This window comes from Cervus canadensis, chromosome 8 (assembly GCF_019320065.1).
Source record: "Cervus canadensis isolate Bull #8, Minnesota chromosome 8, ASM1932006v1, whole genome shotgun sequence".
Taxonomy (NCBI): Eukaryota; Metazoa; Chordata; class Mammalia; order Artiodactyla; family Cervidae; genus Cervus; species Cervus canadensis.
The window spans coordinates 72645327-72664694 of record NC_057393.1 but is presented as its reverse complement, the minus strand read 5'-3'; positions in this window follow the sequence as shown (position 1 = coordinate 72664694).

Genomic DNA, 19368 nt, shown 5'->3' with positions numbered 1-19368 from the left:
CACATATTACTCTGCTTTGCATCTTGTATAGTTTCTAATTCATAGCTGACTTTCAGAAATGCTTATAATTTTAGTCATCAAATTTGCAAGGTACCAATTCTAGAAGGAATTACTATTTTTGAAGAAATTAGGACTCTATGAAAAAACTTACTCCTTTCCAACTAAAACTAAAAATATCAACAAGAAAGAGTCTCAGCAGTGTGCTTTAATATTCAGAATTGAACAAACAGAATGGCTTGTGATTTGAAATTAAAGTTCTTTTGTTGTTGTTATTGCCATTGCTATTGTTTTTAGTTGTGAAAAATTATCTTACTTCCCAGAAGCTACATAGCTACACTTCTCTATGGCTCTTAAATTAAAACATAAGTGCCTAACTAATAACTCTTATGAAAGCAATCACATGGATATAACTATTTCTGATTTAGAAATTGTTTCTTTTTCTTTACCCTTAGTTGTTTAATCTCTCTACTTTTTTGCATCTCTTAAAATTGGTCTCCATAATTATGTTTCCTTAAAAAAAAGTCTCTTAAGTAGTGGATTATATGTTTGTCTTCAAGCACACAATTGTCAGCATATTGTCACCTCAGAGTGCTATATTATCTATGCAAAATACCTTATAATTTGTTTATGCCTAGGAAGCAGAAAGGCAATTAGAATTCCTTTCATTTACCTCTTGCCTTAATCTGGCGGCAAAGCTAATACATGTAGTTCCAACAATTGATCTATCTTCTAAAGCCTTTGCTTCACATTTGAATCACCTAAAAAGCTTTACCAAAATACTGTTAAGTAGGTCTCATCCCAGACAAATTAAATCAGACTCTCTTAGCATGTGGCCTCAACATCAGTATTTTTTTTTAATTCCCCAGGTGGTTATAATGTGCAATCAAAGCTGAGAACTACCACTCTAGAGATAAATAATCAAAGTCTGACACTGAAAGGCAAGGTTGAGTGATGTTCACCAAAGCCTAAATTTGCCCAAGAGAATTGCCTCTGGAGCTTTTTAAAGGTACAGATTCCTAAGGCCCCACTGAGTCAGAATTTGCAGTGGTAGGGGACCAGATGAGTCCTACCCATGTTGGAGTTTGAGGACCACTACTTTGGAGGTTTCCTAAATGAAAATTCTAAGACCTGAGAGGCCCTGACTGAGCATTTTAACTCAAGTAACCTCCTTTTCCATTACCCCCTTTAAAATTTCTCCATGGCCTTTCTATACAGGATACAGTATTTCTTTTAAAAACTAGAGAGTGTTATATGGAAATATGTCAGCTGCTAGGAGTAGGAACACCTAATTTGAGGTCCTTGCTGCATTATTTAGGCTTTCCAGGTGGCTCGAGTGGTAAAGAAGCTGTTTGCCAATGCAGGAGACATAAGAGATGTGAGTTCTATCCCTGGATCAGGAAGATCTTCTGGGGGAGGGCATGGCAACCCACTCCAGTATTTTTGCCTGGAGAATCCCATGGACAGAGGAGCCTGGCAGGCTACAGTCCATGGGGTCACAAAGAGTCAGACATGAGTGAAGCGATTTAGCATGCACATCCGCATGAATGCACACTGCACCATCTACTGGTTGTATTACCTTGGACAAATCACTCCTCTTTTCTCATTTAGTATCTAAACTTGCTTCATGATTTTAATGATCAAAGGAGTAAATGAAATAATTCCCTACACCTGGCTGATCATCAAAATCTTCTGGAGAAGGTGAAAAAAATATATAGATTAATCAGTCCATTTTTGGATATTTTGTTCCTCTCTATCTGGAGTGGTTGGACATGAGTTATTTCTCTTTGAAAGCTTCCAAGTAAGGTTGATAATTGGCCAGTTGTGCTGAGTTAACTGTACAGACTGTAGAGAAGGAGGCCTCCTGTCAGCATCAAGGATACTGAGATTTCATTCTTAGTCACATGCACACGACCTCTCCTGAAGCTTTCCAGGGACACAGGTCACTCACAGCTCAGCAAGTGCTGTTTCTACAAGAGCAGTCCTTGGACAGTTCAGGAAGCAAGAACATTTATAGCATAGTCACTCCCTCAAGGGTATTTAGAACTAAAGATTTGCCCAGGGTCTTTGTTCATCTGTTAGTGTGTTGTTTGTCTTTTTTTCTCATGCCTAAAAAAAACAATGTAGAGCAAAGGAAAAAGCAAGAGATTTGAAATCAGAAGATTGTAATTCTGGGACTTCCCTGGTGGCCCAGCAGTAAAATTCTATGCTCCCAGGCAGAGGGCCAGGTTTGATCCCTGGTCAGGGAATTAGAGCCTGCATGCTACAACTAAGAGTGCACATGCTGAAACTGAAAGAGCCTACACACCCCAGCCAAGGTCCTGCATGTCACAGTTGCAACCCAAATAAATAAATATTGAAAAAGAAAAAAGATCAAGACTATATCAGCAGCTCTGCTCTTGTTTTCATGTGACCCTGACTTCACCATTGTAACTTCTATAGGTCTCAGTTTCCTTCTCTGTCAAATGCAGAGAGTAATCACTGCCTTATCCACTTCCCTGGCACTTGGTGGGAAATAAAATCTATTAGCATTTCTGCATATAAAACTTAACATGAGACTTCCCTAATGAAGTGTGAGCTCCTAGAAGTTATCCTTGACTTCCACTCATTCATTTATTCATCCAGTCATTTGTTCATTTAACAGATATTTACAGCGTATTTAGTATATGACAGAAATTATGCTAGAAGATAAGGATATGGTAACATGCAACAACAACAAAAACAGACATGATCAACATTCTTATGAGACATACAGTTGTGTTATGGGCTTTAATTGAATGCTTAACACAACTAATTATTAAGTTATGGAAAAAATTAGTCCTCTAAAGCAGCTCAGGCTAATTGAGAATATACAAAGATGAGAATCTCCCAGTGTCTCCCTTTCCTGTGGCTAGTGACATTTAAGTTGACATTAAGTTGAATTGTGGGCAGGCAGGTCAAGCAAGGGGATGAAGCCAAGATGAGAGTATTTTTGGTGAGGAAACAACTGTGCAAAGATCCCAAAGAAAGTGGTTAGTAGTGCATCAGGAACTGAATGTGTGACTACAAATTGTGAAGAGCAGGTGGTGAGGGAACAACAAAGATGAGGCTATGAGATATCAAAGACCTGAGATATTTAAGTCATGTCTCAGTTCAGTTCAATCGCTCAGTTGTGTCAGACTATTTGTGACACCATAGACTGCAGCACACGAAGCTTCCCTGTCCATCACCAACTCCCAGAGGTTGCTCAAACTCATGTCCATTGAGTCAGTGATGCCATCCAACCATGTCATCCTCTGTCATCCCCTTCTCCTCCTGCCTTCAATCTTTCCCAGCATCAGGGTCTTTTCCAATGAGTCAGTTATTCCTATCAGGTGGGCCAAAGTATTGGAGTTTCAGCTTCAGCATCAGTCCTTCCAGTGAATATTCAGGGATGATTTCCTTTACGATTGACTGGTTAGATCTCCTTGCAGTCTGAGGACTCTCAAGAGTCATCTCCAACACCACAGTTCAAAAGCATCAATTCTTCAGTGCTCAGCTTTCTTCATAGTACAACTTTCACATCTATACATGACTACCGGAAAAACCATTTTGTCCAACTTTAATAGCAATGGACACCTTCAATTAAAGGGACTGAAAAGGGGAGTGAAAGAATCAGATCAATTTTTAAATCACTACAACTGCTATATGAACCATGCCTCTGAATGCTGAATGTTTGAAGACTTGGTCGTAAGTAGAGAAAATTGGAGAAACTGTGCTTTATGCTGAAATGGAACCGGGATAGAGAAATAGGATGGCTTCCAGAGACATGGTCAGGCAGCAAATGCTCTCCTCTCGTTTTTGTAGTCTTATGATCTAGTAGAGTACCTGGCACATAATTATTACTAACATGCCCTCTTCAGAATTGTCTTGGTTTGTTGGCTGGTTTTTATTTTTGTTTTCTTTTTGGTTGTAAGAGCACTAAACATGAGATTTACCTTCAACAAATTTTCAAGTGTGAAATGCTGAAGGCTAACTATAGGCAAAATGTTACACAGCGGATCTGCAGTCCTTATTCATCTAACATACCTAAAATATTTCTTAAAAGCTAGTTATGATGCCCTCATTACCTGATTCTTCTCCACAAACCTTCTTCCTTATTATCTGTGCCTTTTCCTCAAACCTCTATCATTACCTGAACCTTCTCCACTCTGATTTTTGACTCTCTGCCATCCCTCTTTACTTTTCAAAGAAGTTCAAAGAAGTACTTTCTGGATTCCTTGTTTCCACATATGTTTCAGCTCCCTTTGGGTTCACATTACTTTACCTTAATCTTGCATTTAGGAACCATGACATTGGAGGGTGAGTCCATACAATGGTTTTATGGTGCAGAGCCCAATGAGGCTCACGTGACCACATCTTTTTCCCTTTGCCCAAACAGAGAGGACAGCAACCCAGGAAACTCCTCATTACTGGACAAACCTCAGGGTTGGTCAACCTCATGAGAGGCTATACTTCGAGACTTCATCATCTGCATTCTTTCTCTATTATAATTCACTTTTGCATGGCTACAAAGTAGCACATGTTGTATAGGTTACATTTTAATCTAAATATTTTATAGAGCAATCAACCATCCCCAAGAAAAAAATATGCAAAAAGGCAACATGGTTGTCTGAGGAGGTCTTACAAATAGCTGAGAAAAGAAGAGAAGTGAAACACAAAGGAAAAAAGGAAAGATATACCCATTTGAATGCAGAGTTCCAAAGAGTAGCAAGGAGAGATAAAGCCTTCCTAAGTGATCAATGCAAAGAAATAGAGGAAAACAATAGAATGGGAAAGACTACAGATCTCTTCAAGAAAATTAGAGATACCAAGGGAACATTTCATGCAAAGATGGACATAAGAAAGGACAGAAACGGAATGGACATAACAGAAGCAGAATATATTAAGAAAAGGTGGCAAGAATACACAGAAGAACTATACAAAAAAGATCATGACCCAGATAATCACGATGGTGTGATCACTCAACCAGAGCCAGATATCCTGGAGTCCGAAGTCAGGTGGGCCTATGTTCACTACGAACAAAGCTAGTGGAGGTGATGGATAGCTCCAGTTGAGCTATTTCTAATCCTAAAAGATGATGCTGTGAAAGTGCTGCACTCAATATGCCAGCAAATTTGGAAAACTCAGCAATGACCACAGGACTGGAAAGGGTCAGTTTCCATTACAATCCCCAAAAATGGCATTGCCAAAGAATGTTTAAGCACTACACAATTGCACTTATCTCACATGTTAGTAAAGTAATGCTCAAAATTCTCCAAGCCAGGCTTCAACAGTATGTGAACCATGAACTTCCAGTTGTTCAAGCTGGCTTTAGGAAAGGCAGAGGAACCAGAGGTCAAATTGCCAGCATCCACTGGATTATTGAAAAAACAAGAGGGTTCCAGAAAAATATCTATGTTTGCTTTATTGACTACATCAAAGCCTTGACTGTGTGGATCACAACAAACTGGAAAATTCTTCAAGAGATGGGAATACCAGACCACCTGACCTGCCTCTTGAGCAATCTGAATACAGGTCAAGAAGCAAGAGTTAAGACTGGACATGGAACAACAGACTGGTTCCAAATTGGGAAAGCAGTACTTCAAGGCTGTGTATTGTCACTCTGCTTATTTAACTTCTATGCAGAGCACATCATGTGAAACGCTGGGCTGGATGAAGCACAAGCTGGAATCAAGATTGCTGGGAGAAATATCAATAACCTCAGATACGGAGATGATATCACATTTATGGCAGATATTGAAGATTTAAAGAGCCTCTTGATGAAAGTGAAAGAAGAGAGTGAAAAAGTTGGCTTAAAACTCAACATTCAGAAAACTAAGATCTTGGCATCTGGTCCCAACACTTCATGGAAACTAGATGGGGAAACAATGGAAACAGTGACAGACTTTATTTTCTTGGGCACCAAAATCACTGTAGATGTGATCGCAGTCGTGAAATCAGAAGATGCTTGTTCCTTGGAAGAAAAGCTATGACCAACCTAGACAGCATATTAAAAAGCAGAAATGTTACTTTGCTAACAAAGGTCCATCTAGTCAAAGCTATGATTTTTCCAGTAGTCATGTATGGATGTGAGAGTTCGACAATAAAGAAAGCTGAGTGCCAAAGAATTGATGCTTTTGAACTGTGGTGTTGGAGAAGTCTCTTGAGAGTCCCTTGGACTGCAAGGAGATCCAACCAGTCCATCCTAAAGGAAATCAGTCCTGAATATTCATTGGAAGGGCTGATGCTAACGTTGAAACTCCAATACTTTGGCCACGTGATGAGAAGAACTGACTCATTGGAAAAGACCCTGATGCTGGAAAGATTGAAGGCACAAGGAGAATTGGACAACAATGGATGAGATGGTTGTATGGCAACATCAACTCGATGGATATGTGTTTTAGCAACCTCTGGGAGTTGGTGATGGACAGGAAAGCCTAGCGTGCTGCAGTTCATGGGGTTGCAAAGAGTCAGACATGACTGAGCGACTGAATTGAACTTTATAGAGCATTTTCATATGTACAATTTCACTCTCTTCTTAAAATTTCTCTAAAGCAATATTTATAACTCAAGTTTGAAGGTGAGAGAAATGAGAATGAAGATGTTCAGTCATTTTCTTATGTTTATTTGGCCTTTGATAATATTCCCCATTCCCAATAAGCACCAGGAAAGCAACAGAACTTCCAGATCTCAAACAACCATGTAGACCTAGAAAAGGGGCATCTCAGAGATGATTTGTGTAGGTCAAAGAATCACTGGACCAATGTTCTGATAAAAAATTGAACCAATAAAAATATGAATCAGTGTTCTGATAAAAAATTTAGGCAAAAGCATGTATCACCTAGTCAGAGCCAAATGGGGTTACAGATGATCCTTAGAGGAATCTGCAGAGTCACTGAGTGCTGATGTGAAAACCAGTAAGCCTTGCTGTGTCGATGATAACAGTATAAACAGGAAACAAGAAGGGTTTGCTTCATGACAATGACCCATCCCCTCTACCAGGGGTACCACATCTCACGAACCACATCCCTGTGCCCAATTCATAAGATAAGCTGTGAAGGATGGAGAAATCTGGAAGACTGAGTAGTCATACCTTAGAGACTATTAATACTTCTCAGTCACACCAAATTTCAAAGCAAATATAACCAATATATAATTTCCTTCTAACCAGATGGGAGTCTGGGGAACTACAATGTCTCTGACATGTGAGGTGGAGCATGAGTGAATTTTATGACCCTGCAGCATAAGTGTATAGAGAGGAAAACTGTGAACCAAACAAACAGAGACATGTGTTTAAGAAGTAGATGGAGGAAAAAGAAAATAATGAATAGAGAGCTTAGAGTGAACAAATATTTTATCCTCCAAAAGATAAAAATTAACTTTAAAAAAAAAAGTTACCTATTTACCCTATATAATACAGAGACTAAAACTTCACAAAGAAAAATCCTGATCCTCTCTATAGTGCAATGACCTCATTGGTCTGTGCTTCCTTCCATGAAAATTGTCATTTAGAGTAGAGTATCAAATTGAGTGGAAAACAAATTAAGCCTAAGAGAAAAAATAACAGCCTCAACTAAGATCTCAGTGAATAACTGCACAATCTCATAATTGTAGAAGAGCCAGCTGATGTATCAAATTTTAGTCCCCACTTCACCTTAACTGTCACTCATTCTAATTTTTTAGCCACTTTTTCAATGTATGTGTGTGTGTGTGTGTGTGAGAGTGTGATCAAATTTGAGTAATCCATCCTTGGAGCTTATTTTACTTATACAGGTTTAGCACACAGAGGGGGCGCATTATAACATGACAACAATCGGAATTTGATAAAACATTAATTAGGTCTAATTTTGTTTTTAAAAACTCCCTAAGCAACTATTTCTATATATGAAAATATAAAGTTATTGACAACTTAAAAAGTCTTTTTCTCATAAATCATGTAGTTTATGTTCATAAATATTGATATTGTTAGTTCTATGCAATATAGACATAACTACATTTTACTGTAGATTCATAGGAAAATAAATTCAACCACTTTGTTATTATTCCCCAAGACCTAGACTTGATACAGAAGCATGGAAATAATAGCATTCCTTTAAAAAAATCTCTTATTTAAAAAAACTCAGTTTGGTTTCTGCTAGTAAATAGTCAGGCAGAGGAAAGCCTGACTCAAAAAAGAACTATGGCCCCTTTGGCATTCAGATAAAAATGTGATTGTGTATTCTTTCTGGAAGAATTCATTCCAGAGTAGCTATTGATGAGTCAGAGTAGCTCTTCAACCAAGAAAGCATTTGCTCAGTGTCCTTTCTCTATGACACCTGTGACACCAAGGCTCTTAACAGAAGAAAGCCACTGTGATGAGAAGCTTGGCTGGCCTATTTTCTCCCTTCTATTCATCTGTCATTGTTAGTTTTGCAAATATATGCCCAAATTTTCCCTCCCACCTTTACCCTACACTCTTTCTGATCAAAATCACTATCTTTTCTTTTAGGATTTTAGTTAATATTTGAGGGAACAGTAAAATTAAAAAAAAAAAAAAGATCTCAGTGAAAAATAATAGACAAGCCATTCACAGACAAAGAAATGAATGTGGCTTTATCACTTCAAAATAATATTCCTTCTCATGTATACTGAGATAAACACACATGGAAAATATCAAAAAGGTGACTAACACATGAGGTTTAAGAGGGAACTGCTTTTGCTAACAAGAAGTGTAAATAGGCACAAACTTAGTGGAAGATAATTTGGCAATTTCCACCAAATACAAAATGCTGTCAGGTGGACAGTCCAAGATGGTGGGTAGGAATATCTGAACCCCACCTCTTCCCAGAAACACACTGAATCTAGAGCTAGGTATGGGAAATTCCCTTTGATAAAGACAGTGAAACTAAGATAACAGCTCCTTCACAACAAATAATAAAGGGGCCACATACAGACAAGAGGAGAGGCAGACATAACCATGCCAAAACCCAACCCTCAGTGTGGCAACAAGGAAATTTCACAAATCCAGAGCTTCTCCCTGAGGAGTGAGAGAGTTTTGCCCCACATTGGGCAACCCAAACTTTGGAATGTGCATCAGAGAGATGGGCCCCAAAAAGTCTGTCTTTGAAAACCAACAGAAAGATCCAGAAGGCCATAGGCAACTAAGATACAGCTCTTAAAGAACGCTGCATGCAGACCTACTCACCCTGGGACTTAGCGTAAAAGCAGCAGTTTGTAAAACATGTAGACTATACAGGAAGGAGATTCATTTGCTAACCTTAAGGTGCCTGTGGAAGGGGAGGGGGCTTGTTGGGACCCTCTCTGGTGGTAGAAGCACAGGCCGGCACCATTTTGTGCTCTTGTTCCACCTTGCTAATCTGACACGTAGGCTACAGCACTGTACTCTCCAGCGTCTTGCTAACGTGGCAGGCATGTGCAGTCCATACAGAGGACTCTGCGTGGTCATTTGGCTCTAGTGGCCAGGAAGGTTTGCATTCGTGGGTCCCAAGGGACTGTAACAACTTGGACCAACAGTTCATGTCAGGTTACCAACCAAGGGCACTGGACTGACAGCAGACTGAAACACACAACCAGACTTTCTGTGAAAAATGCCTATTTATTTGTCCCATACCTTCAGCCTGAGGGGAAAGCCTCAGGTTTGAGATATATCTAGAGGCTACAGGACAATGACCCACAGATGGTATCTTCGCTTTCTCCCTTGGCCTCTCTACAGCACAACAGTATATCCCTGAAAGGAGCTTACTTTCTCATATGGAGGCCTGATTTTTCCAAGTGAAAACACCTCCTAGTGTAGAAGCCAGCAGAGTTTGTATTTGTAGCCCCACAGGACTATATAGATCTATCTAATCTGAATATTGCTGCCTGAGGGTCTGGTTTCCAATCAGCCTGAAACTACGTCCTGACTGACATCCCTCACTTTGGAACACTGACATGTCTTGAAACACCCTCAACAACTGGGACCTATCAAGAATAAATCTAGTTGCTTAGACAATCACAAAGGTTTGGGAGAGAAATAAGATCTAGGAGAAGGTTGAAAAATGAGATCAATTTCCTTCAAAACTGGGAGAGGGGGCTGTTTCACCTAATCCAAAGAACAAAAAGTCAAGCAAAATAAAGCAACAGAAGTTTATGCCCCAATGAAAGGATTAGATAAAACTTCAGGAAAAAACCTTATGGAAATGGAGATAAGCAATTAACCTGATAAAGTGTTCAAACTAATGGTCATAAAGATGCTCACCAAACTTGGGAAACTGAATAAATATGGTGAGAACTTCAACAAAGAATAGAAAATATAAGAAAGTATCAAACAGCAGTCACAGAATTGAAGCTTTGATAAATGCACTGAAAAATGCAAGAGGGCTTCAACGTCACACTAGGTGAAACATGAGAACAAATTGAGAACGCAAAGACAAGACAGAGAACAAATTAGTGAACGCAAAGACAAGGGAGAGGAGCACCCAGTCAGAGTGGCAGAAAGAAAAAAGAATTAAGAAGAAGTGAAGATAGCTAACACATTCTTGATCATAGACACATTAATACATCTTTTGTTACCCTAACATTATTGACCAGAGAATGATACAATTAACATTACCAAAGTTGTTAAAGCTTAAAATTCATCTAGGGTTCATTATACAACTTATGGTTGTCATTGTCATTCACCTTTTGCTCTGTTAGGTTTTCCTCCAATCTTATGTATATAATAAAACTAAAATTTTCAGAAATGACACACTGTAAAATTTTGAATGAAAAGAATTTTTCACTAAACTTTATAAACATACTTTCTCTGATTGTCTGAGTGACAAATATACTAGGGTCTCAGAAGATGATAGTGCTTTAGGATATAGCATTGATTTAGATGATATACATATTAGACCACCAAAAGACAAAAAACCCCTTAGTGATTGATTCTGATATGGAAAGTGAAAATGAAACTCACGGTGCTGAAAAATGCTCCATTGCTGCTACATGAGTGGATTGAAGAAACATTTCGTGAAAATTAGGAGACTCCACAGGTTTGTCAGGTGTAACTATTGAACATAATAGCCTGCAAAAATATTAGGGAAATAACGGAATTAATTTTTGACTGGCCAAAATAAAAACCGCCAACCACAGACACTGGTTTCTGCAAAAATTCTCTGGTCGATAATGAGTTAAGGGACATATGGGAAACATCCAAAGAGCTAACATTCATGTAATATGGGTCCGAGAAGAAAATAAAGAGAAAGAGGAAGAGACTTATTTAAAAAAATAATGGTTGAAAAAACATGGAGAAGAAAACAGGAATCTAGATACAGGAAGTCCAGAGAATTCCAATTTTGATGGACTTAAAGAGATCCATGCCAAGACACATTTTAATTACAATGTCAAAAGTTAAAGAGAGAAATTTAAAAGCAACAAGAGAAAAACAACATGTTATATACAAGGGAAGCTCCGTAAGACTATGGGCAGATTTTTCAGTAAAACTTCACAGGCCACAATGGAGAGGCACAATACATTTAAAGGGATAAAAGGTAGAAAATGTCCAACCAAGAATACTCTGCCCAGCAAGGTTATCATTCATATTTGAAGGAGAGAGTAATAGTTTTGCAGACAAAGCAAAAGCTAAAGGAGTTCATTACCACTAAACCTGGCTTACAAGAAACATTAAAGGAAAAGCCTCAAGCTAGAAAGAAAGGGCACAAATTAGTAACAAGAAAATATATGAAAGTACAAAACTCACAAGTCAGCATACTCTAATACCAGAATCAAACAGGGACATCACACACACACACACACACACACACACACACACACAGAGTTACAAGCCAATATCCCTAATGAATATAGATGCAAAAATCTTCAAATTATATTAGCAAACCAAATTCAATGATACTTTAAAAGGATCAAGCCCCATGATATAGTGAAATTTATTGCAGGGATACAAGGAGAGTTCAACATCCACAAATCAACTAAAGTGATACACTGCATTAAAAAAAATGGGCAAAAATCATATGATCATTACAATAGATGCTAAAAATCATTTGACAAAATTTAATGCCCATGCATGATAGGAAAAAACAAAACAAAACAAAACTCAGTAAGTGGGTATGGGGAATGTACCTTAACATAACAAAGCCCACAACTAACATTATACTAGATAATAAAAAGCTCAAAGCTTTTCCTCTAAGATTAAGAATAAGACAAGGATGTCTACTCCTACCACTTCTATTCGACATAGTGCTAGAGGTCCTAGCAAGAGCAATTAGGTAAGAAAAAGATATAAAATTCACCTGAATCAGAAGGGAAAAAGAAAAGCTAGCAATATTTTCAGATAACTCTATATAACACACAAAAACCCTCAAGAATATACCAAAAAGCTGTTAGAACAAATAAATAAATTCAGTAAAGTTTCAGGATACATATTCCATATACAGCAATCTGTTGTGTTTCAACATAGTAATAATGAAGTATCAGGAATAAATGGCCAAAAGTTCTCTTGAGAAATAAGCACAAAGCTAAAGGCATCAAGTTTCCTATCTTCAAACCATGTTACAAAACTATAGTGTGGGTGATGTGCGTGCTCAGTCACTTCAGTCGTGTCTGACTCTTTGCAACTCTATGGGTTGCAGCCCATCAGGTTCTTCTGTCCATGGAATTCTCCAGGAAAGAATACTGGAGTGTGTAGCCATGCCCTCTTCCAGGGGATCTTCCTGACCCAGGGGTCAAACCTGCATCTCCTGTGTCTCCTTCATGGCAGGTAGATTCTTTACCACTGAGTCACTGGGGAAGCTCATAGTCAACCATATTGCAGTGCATATTGGAAAGTGGCCAGGAGTAAATCTTAAATAATCACACACAGAAAATTTTAACTTTGTAAAGTTATTAATGGTAACTACACTTACTATGGTGATTATTTCACAGTGCATACAAATATTGAATTATGTTGTATACCTGAAATGAATATGATCTTATGTGTCAACTGTATGTCAATAAAAAAGAACCTCCCCCCAATTTTAATGCACACATATTTTTGGCAGGTGTACAAAATGACATGTGTAAGGCTGTTTGTTGCTACCATATTTGCAATAAGAAAAAGCTGGAAAGAACTTTAATCAGGTTTTCACTAAATGCATATAATGGGAACACTATACCATTATCTTCTAAAACATGATTCAACTCTCTATATACAATGAGATGAATATATTTCTCAAATAAAGTGAAGCTAACATGAATCAAGACAGTGTTGTAGTGTTCTATAAATTTTGTTTTAAAAAAAGGAAAAGAAAACATACAATGAACATACGTGAAATATACTGACAGCAATACTGAAGAATCCTGTGGAGGTTGGTTAAGAATCTGGGCATTAGGAAATTAGTGGAGGGAAGTTTTTTTTTTTTTCCCCTTAAGGTATATTATTTTGTACTTTTTGAATGATTTATTATGTATAATTAATATCTTTTAAAATTATTAAGCGATTTAATGTGATACAAAGAGCACTAACAGTTTACTGAGGAATTTTGTTTTTACCTGAATGCAGTAGGGAGCCAGTAGTCTTAAGAAAGGGGATAAGATGATCAGGTATACAGAGGGAATATCCTGAAAACACTACTAGCATTTGAGCCACAAGAGTCTAGGTGCACAGGGGCTACTTAGAATAGTGATTCTCCACCTTTGCTTCACACTAAAATGCCTGAAATTCAACCCATAGATAATGATGTAATGGTCTAAGGTGCTGTCAGGGCATCAGAGATTTTTTAACTTCCCTAAAGGTTTACAGCGTGTAGATAAGATTTTGAACCACTGACAAAATAAAGTGTTTGGGTAATTAGGTAATCTCTAATGAATACATAGTTAAATAAGGCCACAGGGGATGGAAAAGAAAAGACAAATTCTAGTGCTATTAAGAACATGAATCTTCAGAATTCATTGATCAATTGGATGCAGGGTATAACAGAAAATGTGAAGCAACAAAGACTCAGGCAAGAAGGTAATGCCACTAAATGAAACAGGAAAGAACAGCTATGTGGGTTGAAAAGAAAAATGAGTTTTGTTTTGGACAAAATGCTAAGTTAAATGCTTGTAAGATATGAAAGTGCAGTGTCATGGAAGAAATTGACTATGACTCCAAAATGAGCATATTTGAGATTAGAACATTCTAATTAGTATTAAACACTGTTATCTGAAATGTAAAGAGAGAATTTAGTATAGGAGAAGTTAAACCAGTATAAACAGGGATAGAAAACAAAAGGGATTGAAGTAAAGAAGACAAACATTCAAAGAAGAATGAAATTTTTAAAAAGGCCATAAAGAGTGAAAAACAGATAACAAGGGTTATCAATAGGTGAGCAAAATAGTAGACTCAAGAAAAGAACTGTTAAGAAAGAAGGGAAGGGAGGAATTGTTAACAGGGTTAATCACTATAAGGAAAGGCTGGGGAAAATTTTATAGATTTAGCAACCAGAAGCTGACCTTGGTGAGAATAGTGACCATGGAATGTGTAGAAAGCCTGTTGTGTAGATTACAATGGAGTCCATGGAGTATGCAGATAAACATTAGTTTGTGATAGAAAGTAGGTATGTCAGGAGGTGAGGAAGAGAAGCAAATATCCCCAGAAGATAGCATCTTTCTAGAAGATGGTATTAAGAATAGGGGACTGATGAGATTTGATTACTTTTTAAGACTAAAGATACAGCCTTAATATCTTTATGTGTAATGAGGCTGATGACCCAGGAGAACAATGAGAAAACTGATAGAGAAATTTCCTCAAGGAGCTCCAAAAGGATAGGACCAAGATCTCAGACAGTAGATATTGTCTTCAGCAGATGTAGAGATCCTGTTGCTGGGAAAGACTGAAGACAAAAGGAGAAGAGGATGGGGCGGATGAGATGGTTAGAAAGCATCACTGACTCATGGACATGAGTTTGAGCAAACTCTGGGAGATAGTGGAGGACAGGGAAGCCTGGTGTGCTGCAGTCCGTGGGGTCACAGAGTCAGACACAACTTAGCATCTGAAGAACAACAGCCAATAATAACAGAGGTACTGACATACTTTCTTTTGAGGTTGAAACAAAGAAGATTTAAAACAAGGATGAAGGTAAGTTTGCTGGAGTTGAAAAAAAGGAAGTTTTCCTCTTGTTTTGTAGCCTCTGTTTTTCAGTGAAGCAGAAGAGATTGGCTGCAAGGAGTGAGGGAAAAGTATTAAGGAAAATGAAGAAAAATTTAAGCTTAAAATAGTTGGGGTAGGGAGGAGGTAACGAATAAAAGATGACCAAGATCATGCAAAGGAATTTTCAGGAAGGAGTAAAATACTCTGATGGCATTAGAGTCCATCAGACACTATTGCTGCTGCTGCTGCTAAGTTGCTTCAGTTTTGTCCGACTCTATGCGACTCCATAGACAGCAACCCACCAGGCTCCCCCGTCCCTGGGATTCTCCAGGCAAGAACACTGGAGTGGGTTGCCATTTCCTTCTCCAGCGCATGAAAGTGAAAAGTGAAAGTGAAGTTGCTCAGTCGTGTCCGACTCTTAGCGACCCCATGGACTGCAGCCCACCAGACTCCTCCATCCATGGGATTTTGCAAGCAAGAGTACTGGAGTGGGGTGCTATTGCCTTCTCCGAGACACTCTGTTACCTCACTGAAATGCAAACAAGAGTCTGAGCCTCCAGAAACTCGAACTGCAGTTAGCAGGGCACTAGACCTGAGGGATCTTCAGGGACACTATCACGGCAGTATGGGGTTATAAATCATAGTAAACCCCAAAGGAAAATAACAGGTGAGGGAGGAGCAAGAAACTTGGGATCAGGGAAGGGCTGAGAAAAGAAGGAAGAGAGTTTTATGAAGAGTGTGACTGAGTTGGATGAACTGGCAGCACAGAGGAGAGAAAGAAAAAAGGGATCCCAGAAACAAACAAACAAATAAAACAACAAAGACTTCCAGAATTACAAAAGCCAGCGGAAACTGAAGAGCATGCATAGTAAATGAACGAGGGAACCCCTAAGGGGCCTACCACCCACGTTGCAGTAATGAAATCAATGGGGAGGTGGCTGTGGAGTTTTACTAGAAGAGCTAGAATTCCCTGCATAGGCCAAAGGAGGCTACTGTAAGTGAGCTGGGTCTGTGAATCAATGATCAATAAGTGACTTCCTCTTTGGCTTACAAAGGAACAGGTCAGAAAGAGCAGCTCTTCTAAAATTCTCTCCAAGAAATGCAGAAACCTCTTTTCCCCTGACTAGGCAGCAGTCACCTCCTTTCTTGCTTCTGGCACTCAAGTGACCTTTCCAAAGAGGTGTATGTGGAGATAAGAACTACCTCTTGGTCAATTAGCCCTACTGCTCAGTCTAAGAGGCAGCCTTGTTAAATCAGCAGGGCCCTTCCTCTTCACTCTGCCCAGCTCTCCCCACAGTAGGGTCCTTCTGAGATCACTGAAAAGCTGTGTTAATTCTAGGGAAAAGAAGTATCTAAAAATATTTTACTTTTTCCTTTTAGAATCAAAATTCTCTACTGTAACCACTCGTATATACTTCCTCCAGCTTTTTTTTTTTTTTTTGGGAGGAGTGGGGGCAGTGTTCTTATTTTATCTTTGAATAAAACTGTTATTTTTTTTTAATAAAGGAGGGATATTTTACTTCTTGCTCAACTCCCAGAACTGAATTCTTTAGAAATGGCTAAAAATAACTCTGGGAAAAAATGTTAAAACACAAACTCTCTCACCTGCCAGAATGAGAGTTGAGGTTTATTTTCTAACTTGAAAATTCTTTCAATTGACATATATTTTGTATGTCTGCAATAAACAATGTTCTACTGACAGAGCAGGCACTATACTCAGCATCCTATAATTAAGCATTTCTAAAATTTCCATGAATTTTAAATACCACAAAGAGATGCTGAGTTTTATCACATAAAATATAAAACAGCGTATTAACATTTGCCAGAAGAACAAAACAACACCTCCACATTTTAAAAAGAAACTATTTCTTTTTTTAAAAAAAAATCCTCAATTTATATGGTGCCTTTCCTTCTAAGTACTTTGATTAATATTTTCCTGGCTAACGTGTTTGAGGAGAAGGTGCTCATCAGGTAATTTAGCCACACCTAGCTGCTCTGTAATGACTGTAACAAATGGTCTTTCTTCCATATTGCAAGCTATTCTCAGAATCACACTATACAATACATGTGAATATTGATGGAAAAACTACACAGGTAGCCGTTTCAAAAGCATGTTGCAAAAACAAATTCCCTCCCCTTCCCTGCTTTCTCTAGCTTTCCCCTCTACCCTGCGTATGTTTGCAAATAGATATCAACATCATGCCACAATAAACCTGCTTGAAAATAAATGCAAGGATGAAGGACTTAAACATAATGGTAATTAATGAAAATATTCTGTGGCTGGGTAATTTTAATGTTTTAATTTTAGTCCTATAGTCATTCACTGTAAGAGAGTTTTATTTGATTCCGATGGTTCTTTCAGGTCTTAGCAATTTTCATTTTTCTTTAGTTTATGTAATTCACTTCTTTTCGTCCTCTGTTTAGATAAATCAGCAGATGAGAGGGATCTTTTTTGTGTCTTTTGTAAACAGTGTGAAACTAAAATATGAACAAATGGCATTGGTATCAATACTTTGTAAAAAAAGAACTCTAGAGAGCAGTGTTTTCTTTTGCTACATGTTACCCTTCTACATTGTAGCGCAGAGAGGACCTGCATTTTGAAGGCAGGTGGTATCCAAGGACGGACAGAGCTCAGAGTGGATTTACTGTGCAATAGAAGGGAAATACCGAGAGAAAAGGGAAGGCTTAGAAACAGATGTACTATGACGATGAATTTAAGATTTGCCCCAAGGAGAATGCATGTAAATACAGGGCCATTGCCAAATATTGAACTGAATAAAAGGTCCAAAATTAAGGAGGCAAATTAAAATTTTATAATAAATCCATGTTGGTGCCAACAGGAACACATTGGCACTAGTATACCTTTCTTTTTGATAATTAAAGCCAATCTGCTTATGGAGCTGCTCCTCTCTGGATCTCTTAAGTAAGCACATCAAGTGAGCTAAACGTAGCATACTAATGATGAATTATTACTCAACAGCCATAATCACTCAGGGACTGGGAAAGGTCTAGAAGCAGATTCAATGTAATTAAAGGACTAAAAGGAGCCAGAACAATGAGCAGACTGTTTTGGACTCTATTTTGCCATCAGGTAGAAAGAGTGATAATGAATGTATTCTTCTGGCATTATTAATTTCTTTGTTCAGAATAATAAAATGTATCATAGTATTTCATATGCTTCAAAATTACCAGAATTTTTAAAAATTATCCATCTTATCCATTGTTTTACACTGTCCACAAATATAAAGCAGATATGATAAACTAGCATGATAAACAGATATGATAAACTAGCAATTAATCATAACAGAGCTTAGTCATCCATCACTGCAATATATCTCTAAAATGTAGTGTAGAACCAGAATTCTTTCAGGCAACACTCTGTGAAGCCACTACTGAGTCACCTGAATTGGTTCATGAGATACAGCATAACTTATGGTCATTCTCATGCAATAACATCTTTTTTTTCCACCTGCACATGAGTCCAGGTCATCACAGTCAAAGTGAACCAGCATGGGTACACTTAAGACAAGAGGCTCCATAACCTCAAGTTATTCATTTATTCACTTGTTGTTGCTGTTTAGTTACTGGCATGCCTGACTCTTTTGCAACCCTGTGGACTATATCCCACCAGGCTCCTCCATCCACAAGATTTCCCAGACAAGAATACTTGAGGGGTTGTCACTTCCTTCTCCAGGGGATCTTCCCAACTTAAGGATCGAACCCATGTCTTCTCATTGGCAGGCAGGTTCTTTACCACTGAGTTACCAGGAAAGTTCCATTCACTTGCAAATATTTATTAAACTCCTTCCACATTCCTGTCACTACATTAGACCCTGAAAACAATAATAAAACTCAGTTTCTTCCAACAAGGAATCCCAAGTTTAATGGGTTTATTCCCAGATTTCCAAACTGAAGAAAAAAAGTGTGGGGATGGCTACCAATGTCTCAAAGAGTAAAATTGTCCTTCAACTTCATGGTGGCTCTAAAGCTATAGAAACAAAGCAAAGGATTATTACACTCAAGCAATTTTGTCCATGATGAAGCATATGTGTTCCATTGTTCACTAGTTCCACACTGAAAAGTATAAACATAATTTGTATCAATACAGTAAACAAACAGACACCATCAGTATATCAGGTGCATTATAGTGCAATAAGAAAACCACAGGTTTAGAGCCAAAAAGATTTTGATTTGACTCCAACTTCTCTACTTATTGTGCTTTCTTGGTGGCCTGCCGTCTATGGGGTCAAACTGAGTCAGACATGACTGAAGCTACTTAGCAGCAG